Source organism: Stegodyphus dumicola, chromosome 10 (genome assembly GCF_044657685.1).
Source record: "Stegodyphus dumicola isolate Sdum_Otavi_A_Nest chromosome 10, ASM4465768v1".
In the NCBI taxonomy this organism is placed as follows: Eukaryota; Metazoa; Arthropoda; class Arachnida; order Araneae; family Eresidae; genus Stegodyphus; species Stegodyphus dumicola.
In genome coordinates, this window is record NC_140777.1 from 9,074,430 (window position 1) to 9,081,426 (window position 6,997).

A 6,997-nucleotide genomic window follows, 5' to 3' on the forward strand; every position below is an offset into this window, starting at 1 on the left:
ATGTAATATTTGTTCGGTGTGTTATTGTATCTTAATCATCACAATTTTTGTTATCCAAAACTAGAGGTTGAACAGAGTTAAGATAAGTAGAGTTTAATTTCTGTGCTTCAAAGTTAAATAATGTTAGATCACATTTAAGGCTCAGACTGGAGTAAAAAGACATTGAAATATATGTACTTTAAAAATCATGGTAGAGCACGTTTATTTCATTATTAGATTCTTTGAACGTTAATCCAATAAATCCAACAACTTGTAAGAACGGTCCACTAAATTCTCAGTCAATCAATACTTAAGAATAATATTCGCACACTTTCAACTTAGAGTTCGTTGCGTTCGCCCCACGTTGGGCGACACGTCTGTAGTATTTACTTTCAAAAACACGGTACAGCACCGATTAAGCAGAATTACTGCTTTATTTTACTAATATTAAATGAATGAAAAGTAAGATAATTAAAAGATAGTTAATTTGCAAGCAGTCTCACAATGAGCGTAATTTCAAAAGTCCACAGAATTGTTGTACGGCTACCTAACTCACAGTTTCCATAAATACATACAAATGCACGTCTTGCACAAACATCTTGATCTTTGGAGAGAATTTGGAAATTTTCTCGCTAGAAATTTTTTTTTATTTGTTAGATTATCCTTTAGTTCAACTTATTTTAAAGATTACATTAGAACTATGGCCAGCTAGAATTTAAAATAAAGCCATATCACCCTGATATGGACATAGTCCAATAAGAGGTGCATACTCAAAAACAGCTTTAATAACGAAGAATCAAAAGGAGGGCGTCCAAATTTGCGGACCAAAGCAAGTATAAAGGAGACTTACGCGAAACGGAAGGGAAATAAAGACCCATTCACGATGACGTACTTTGCAATTGCGCTCGGCATTTAAGGCTGGCCATTCACTTAAGAGACGGGCTCTTTGGCGATCCGAAATGGATTAAAAAATATGCATTCTGAAGGGCTAGATAAAGGAAGTCCAAATAAACGCATATAATTATTTACATATCAACACGTTTGACAAACGTAACTGTAAAAATGGGAAGAAATATGCAGCCTTTCGTTTGCATTTTTTACACGAAAATGAAAATAAATTTCAAGATTTATGGAAAAGATATAAGGTATTTCTTCGCCTTCTTAGTATGCCTTCGTAGTGTAGTGGTCAACACGCTCGGCGCGCATTCGAGAGATCCTTGGTTCGAGTCCCGGCGAGGGCATTGTTAATGTTTCATCTCTCCTGGTTTAAAAAAGTACTTAATGACCCTACAGTGACGCCCGAAATATAAAAGGTAGTGAATGATAATTCTCCACCACCAGGATTTCGTCCCCTAATCCCCACTCACCCTTTAAAATGGGAAATATATAAGGTATTTCTTCCTCATTCTTAGCATGCCTTCTTGGAGTAGTCGTCAGCATTCTCGGCGTGTATTCGAGAGGTCCGTGGTTCGAGTCCCGGTGGCATATTTCACAAGTGCACATCTGAGTAGCCACCGAGAAAGTGGCTTCTAGGATGGACTAATAGGTATCCATTGATATTTCTGTCATGTCACATGACCTTTCGCGTACTTTAAAGATTTAAGCAAGATGGTTGAATATATTTTAGAACTCAATTTTCTGCACAAAATAATTAAAGCATCGGCGATTTTTTCTAAAAATTTTCATTGCAAAGTTAGATTAAATATAAGCAATTGTGAAGAATTCATTACCTGGTTGAAAGAATTTGAAATAAATATAAATACAAGTTGCACACTCGGCGAAAACATCCATGCGAAATGTTACTTAATAAGTGGTAAATAAGATGAAGAAAGAAATACTATGTAATAAACATCTGAGCCCAAATTCTATCTTTACATAAAACTATGCATATGAGAAAGATATTTACCCCAATTTTATATAGTATGTAAAAAGAAGTCAGCACTTTTTATTACAGTTTATATGAAAAAGATGTTCTATAATAATTGCCAATGCAGAATCATTAAAGTGAACTTAACTAACTTGCATTCGTATACATTTAGTGTGTTCAATTTCCCATTTAATAAATGCTCGCTCTTAAAATGTACTTTCTGCACAAGAAATACTCATCAAACAGAGTGAATTTATCTTATTCATAAAGACTATATTCAATTTATTTACATATAATTTTAATGCTACGATGGATATAATCAGGTTATACACAATACATATTCTGAACCAATTTATTTACATATAATTTTAATGCTACAATGGATATAATCAGGTTATACACAATACATATTCACAATACATATTCTACACCTCAAAAATGAAAAGAATGCAATAAGAAAACACTAGATTCATTGTAACACTCCCAGCTCAATAAAAAAAAAAAAAAAAAAAAAAAACTATATACTTGAATTGTCTTGATCGACAGGTGTTAGTAAATGCATAATATTCGAGGCTAACTGAAGCTTGAGTTATTTTTTCTATGTAAAGAGTGATAATATGCCGCGAACAGCAATCCAAATATTAATGCGTGATAAAAATCTCGAAAGTGAGCGATTAATTAAACTCATAAAACGAAAAAATTTTCCAGATTTTCTGCTATTACACCACACATTTATAACTGCGACACAAATGTAAAATGAAACATAAACAACATACGCTCACATGCAAGAAGATTTAGAGTCAAAAGAACAACAGAAGCTCATTGGTCCATTTTAGAAAACCTCCCTCAGTGGCTACGCTGATGTGCACTTGTGAAATATGCCGGGCATTGCTCATTTTTCACATCTCTGCTTCAAACGTGGTTCACTGTTTCTACAAACAAATATGAATTTTTGTATCTTTCTATTCTACTTACAATCGATATTGGTATTTTCAACAGATCTTCGAGAATAATGGACAGATTTGCTATCTGATATTCGATTTAAGGAAAAATTGATATCATCTCTTTGTTGGATTTGATAAAGTATGCCTAGGAAGATATATATATGCCGCAAGGCATAGTCACGCGTTATTCTTTGTCTTGACTATTCGACAGTATGTACAGTGTTGGCCAAAATTGTGGACACTTTTGGAAATTTTTATGTTCTTGAACTTTGTATGCTTATCGAAAACGTTACGTTTCACAAAATGCAAACTTGTATATATCATTTTAAAGAAAATTTATTACTCAATTCAATACAAAACAAAAAATTCAATTATTTGCAATACAAAAAACCTTAAACTATAATAGTTATCGATATACATTAGATAATGATGATTGCAGTGAGTTATCAGTACTTAGTAGGGTATCCTTTATTTTTGTTTACAGCTTCACATCGACGTTTCATTGAGCTGACAAGAGTTTTAAGCTCTTCTTTCGTTATTACATGATGCCAGGAAACAATTATAGCCTCAATTAGTTCCCTTTTCTTTGATGGGAGCCTCATTCGGACAAGAGTTTTCAAACGGTGCCACAATTTTTCGATAGGATTGAGGTCAGGACTGTTTCCTGGCCATGACAACAATTTAATGCTCTTTGTACGAAACCACTCTTTCGATATTTTGGCAGTGTGGCAAGGAGCAGAATCCTGCTGAAAAATAAGCGAAGCATTGTTCGGAAAGAGGTCTCTGGTGGAAGGTAGAAGTTTTGATTCTAGAATAGTGTCAATGTATTTTATGGCATTCAGTGTCCCATCGATGACATGAAGGCGACCAATACCATTTGCTGGCATGCATGACCAAATCATAACACTAACTTGGTTCTTCACAGTTGCTTGAATGCAGTCAGGATGTAGCTCTTCTCCTATTCTACGTCTTACATATTTTCGCCCATCACTACCGAATAACGATATCTTAGTTTCATCACTCCATATAACTTGTGACCACTGGTGATCTGTCCAATTAATGTGTTCCTTTGCCCACTGTAGTCTTTTTTTTTTTTTTCGTTGCAGAAGATTAAGATAAGGCTTTTTTCGTGGAATTCTACCTCTCAGTCTAACATCTGTTAATCTTCTCCTGATTGTTCTTGTACTGACAGAAACACCAGCATCATTCAGATCACTTCTGATGGCCGCTGATGACATTTTTCTATCTTGGAGACATAGTCTTTTTATTCTTCTGCAATCAATAGATGTGGTGCACCTTTTTCGGCCTTTTCCTTCTTTGTTTTTTATTGAATTTGTCTCCTAATATCGTAAACAAAACTTTCGGACTCCAGATGTAGTCACTGAACCATCCACCTGTCTAGCAGTTTCAGCATAGGAAAGACCACTTTCTCGTAACACAATAATATTACATCTCTTTCTAGGTGTCCAATCTACTCTTTTATTTGATGTCTTTATTTGATGACTAAATATTAAAATTTTTTACAAAAATTCCTACTTGTAATTGCAGTGTATAAGAAACAAATCCTCCTTCTACAGAACAAAGCGAAGTAATGAATTGTTTCAAGTGTAAACATGATGTCAGCTTCTACAGGCAGTTACTAACATTTGATTGGTTCTCAGAACAAGAAGAGTGATTGGCCAGGAAAGCTAGACATTACAAACCACTTTATAACTGTGTTTTTTATTTATATTAAAGTACATATAACTTTTTTTGTATTGCAAATAATTGAATTTTGTGTTTTGTATTGAATTCAGTAATAAATTCTCTTTAAAATGATATATACAAGTTTGCATTTTGCGAAAGGTAACATTTTCTATAAGCATACAAAGTTCAAAAACATAAAAATTTCCAAAAGTGTCCACAATTTTGGCCACCACTGTATGTGTGTGAAGAAATATTTTCCATAGGGAAGCAAACTAAGAGTAAAATTAGAACCAGACCAACGGATAAACGTCTTGTGAAGTCCCTAGAATTTCAACCTATTCGTTCGAACCAGACATTAAAGTATTCGTTTTCCAAATTTAATGTCGAATAGTATCTGAACGTTATGATTTGTTGTAATTACAATCAACATTTACAATCAAATTTTATGCGTAAAATGTCAAGTAAAATGGAAAATTAATTCTCCTTCGCTATCACTATATTCAAAAATCACAAGTTAATAATGTTATTTAATCCCGTAAGTACGTTTTTAAGTTATTTCTTGTCATCAGCCGTCATTAGCATTAGGCAGTAACGGCTCACCGAATTAATCAAGTAAATGAGAGATTCATTTACATTTTATACGTCTACGATGCGCTTTCTTATATAAAGCACACATTAAGCAAATTAGAAGTATCGCAGTCAAACGCGTACATTTCTCTCTTAGAAGGGAAGTTCAAAAATATCTTTCAGCAGTCAAACCCGAGCAGACCGGAGAATTTTCAATGAAATATATGCAAGTAATCTGATTTGCTTGTTTCGAAGCCCACGAGTTGGAACTAATATTCAAAATTATATCCCGTTAAATATGTTTTTCCAGTGCGGTCCTCGGAGGCTAAATGCTTGCACTTGTTGCTTAAATCTTCAAATAGCTAAGAGTCTGTATGCTGTAACTGCTGAATGCCTGTATTCAAGGGAGTGTCCGAGTATGGTTTCGGTCCGTTTGATTATTTGCTTGGGTAAATATGCAGTTTCGTGTATTATTAGTGTAGGTGGAAAATTAAATATTTTGTCTTTTTTTGCTTATAGTAGCGAACCCACCAGCAGCAGACGTTTAAAACTGCTGAACACTGGTAGTTTGTCCCAGGTCGAATCGCAGAAAGAAATAGGACCGATTTTCATGAAGATACAATGTACGAACTTTGCTAACAAATCTATATAAATACTTTTCACGTTAGACGTACTTATACGTTTTAAGATTTGAATGTTTAACAGAAAGCCTAAATTGTTATTGAAATATTTTAATTGACAACACCTTTCTGCGGAGCTTCAGAACAGCTATCTTAGAGTGAAATATCAACGAATGCATGCTTAAATAGAGATTACGGAAGTTTTTTTTTTTTTTTTAAATGTCTTAATTTTACGTCAGATGTTGAATCCTCAACGCACACGCATTAAATCAAATTTTCTAATTAAGTTCCTAAAATGCTTCGCGCTGAACAGTACCATGAAAAAATAAAACAGCAGAAACTCAGTTTAAGCACTGACTATTCTATGCAAAGCAGTTTGATTTAACATTCCATCCGTTTGAGCGTACCATTTGATGTGTAATGTTTTGAAAATTTAAAATTTATATAGCGCAAGAGTATAGGGAAAAACTAATGAATAACAAATTGGTTTAAGATTTTTTTTCATGATAAATATTATCTCAAACCATAAATATAATTTTAAAAATCCTTGGCATTACTGAACGTAACTTGTTCCCAGGTTAGATGCATTTTATGAAGAAATACGTTTTTTTTTATTTGAAGATCTAAATTTCCGAACTATTTTGACAGTTCGACCAGTATATGGTGCATTCATTTGCTTAAAAGTTAGTAAAGGGACATCAGAGATTTTCTTGAAAAGTTATCAGAGTGAAGAAATAGTGCTCCTTACAACTATTTAAGAGTAATCGCAAAGCATTTCTCGTAAAACTCCAAAAATGTGTTAAATGAGCCATTCTTGTTATTTATGATCGAAAATAAAACATAAATCTCAAACGACGAGTTGTTGTAATAAAATAGTTGTTGTTGTTACTAATCTCGCTTGTCAGAATCAAATCAAGCCCACGAAAGCCATCGTGGCAAGAATTCAAGTTTGCACCTGTCTTTGGCTAGAATCATTGACACCAAACAGGTCATTCTACGACTTTGCTCAGTTCGGTGCTTAATTTTGAGCGGGACTACCCCGGCGAGACTTGTCGGACGGTCTCCTTTCAATCTTCCACTAGATGCAACCTATAGAGAGGACTCTCCGCTCGCGCGGATATTTGCAATGCTCTCGTACCGCAGGTACAATATTCATTTACAAACATTGATATTTTCTCCGGGATTCGAACCCGGGTCCTTCGGTATGGCAGTCAGCGTCGCTAACGACTATTCCGGCTGGAATGTATAATATCCTGGATGACGGTCTGGAACCCTGGATGATGATCACAGAGAGTCCTCTTACTGCGAAATTATCGCATGACTGTGTAATTCAA

General features: G+C 34.3%; 1 non-coding gene across 1 annotated transcript; it reads left to right on the forward strand.

Annotated features, from left to right (window-relative positions):
• Positions 1-1,147: 1,147 nt before the first annotated feature.
• On the forward strand, positions 1,148-1,220 carry TRNAA-CGC (transfer RNA alanine (anticodon CGC)). The gene has a single exon. It is a non-coding gene; the product is annotated as a tRNA-Ala (tRNA).
• The last annotated feature ends 5,777 nt before the right edge of the window (positions 1,221-6,997 follow it).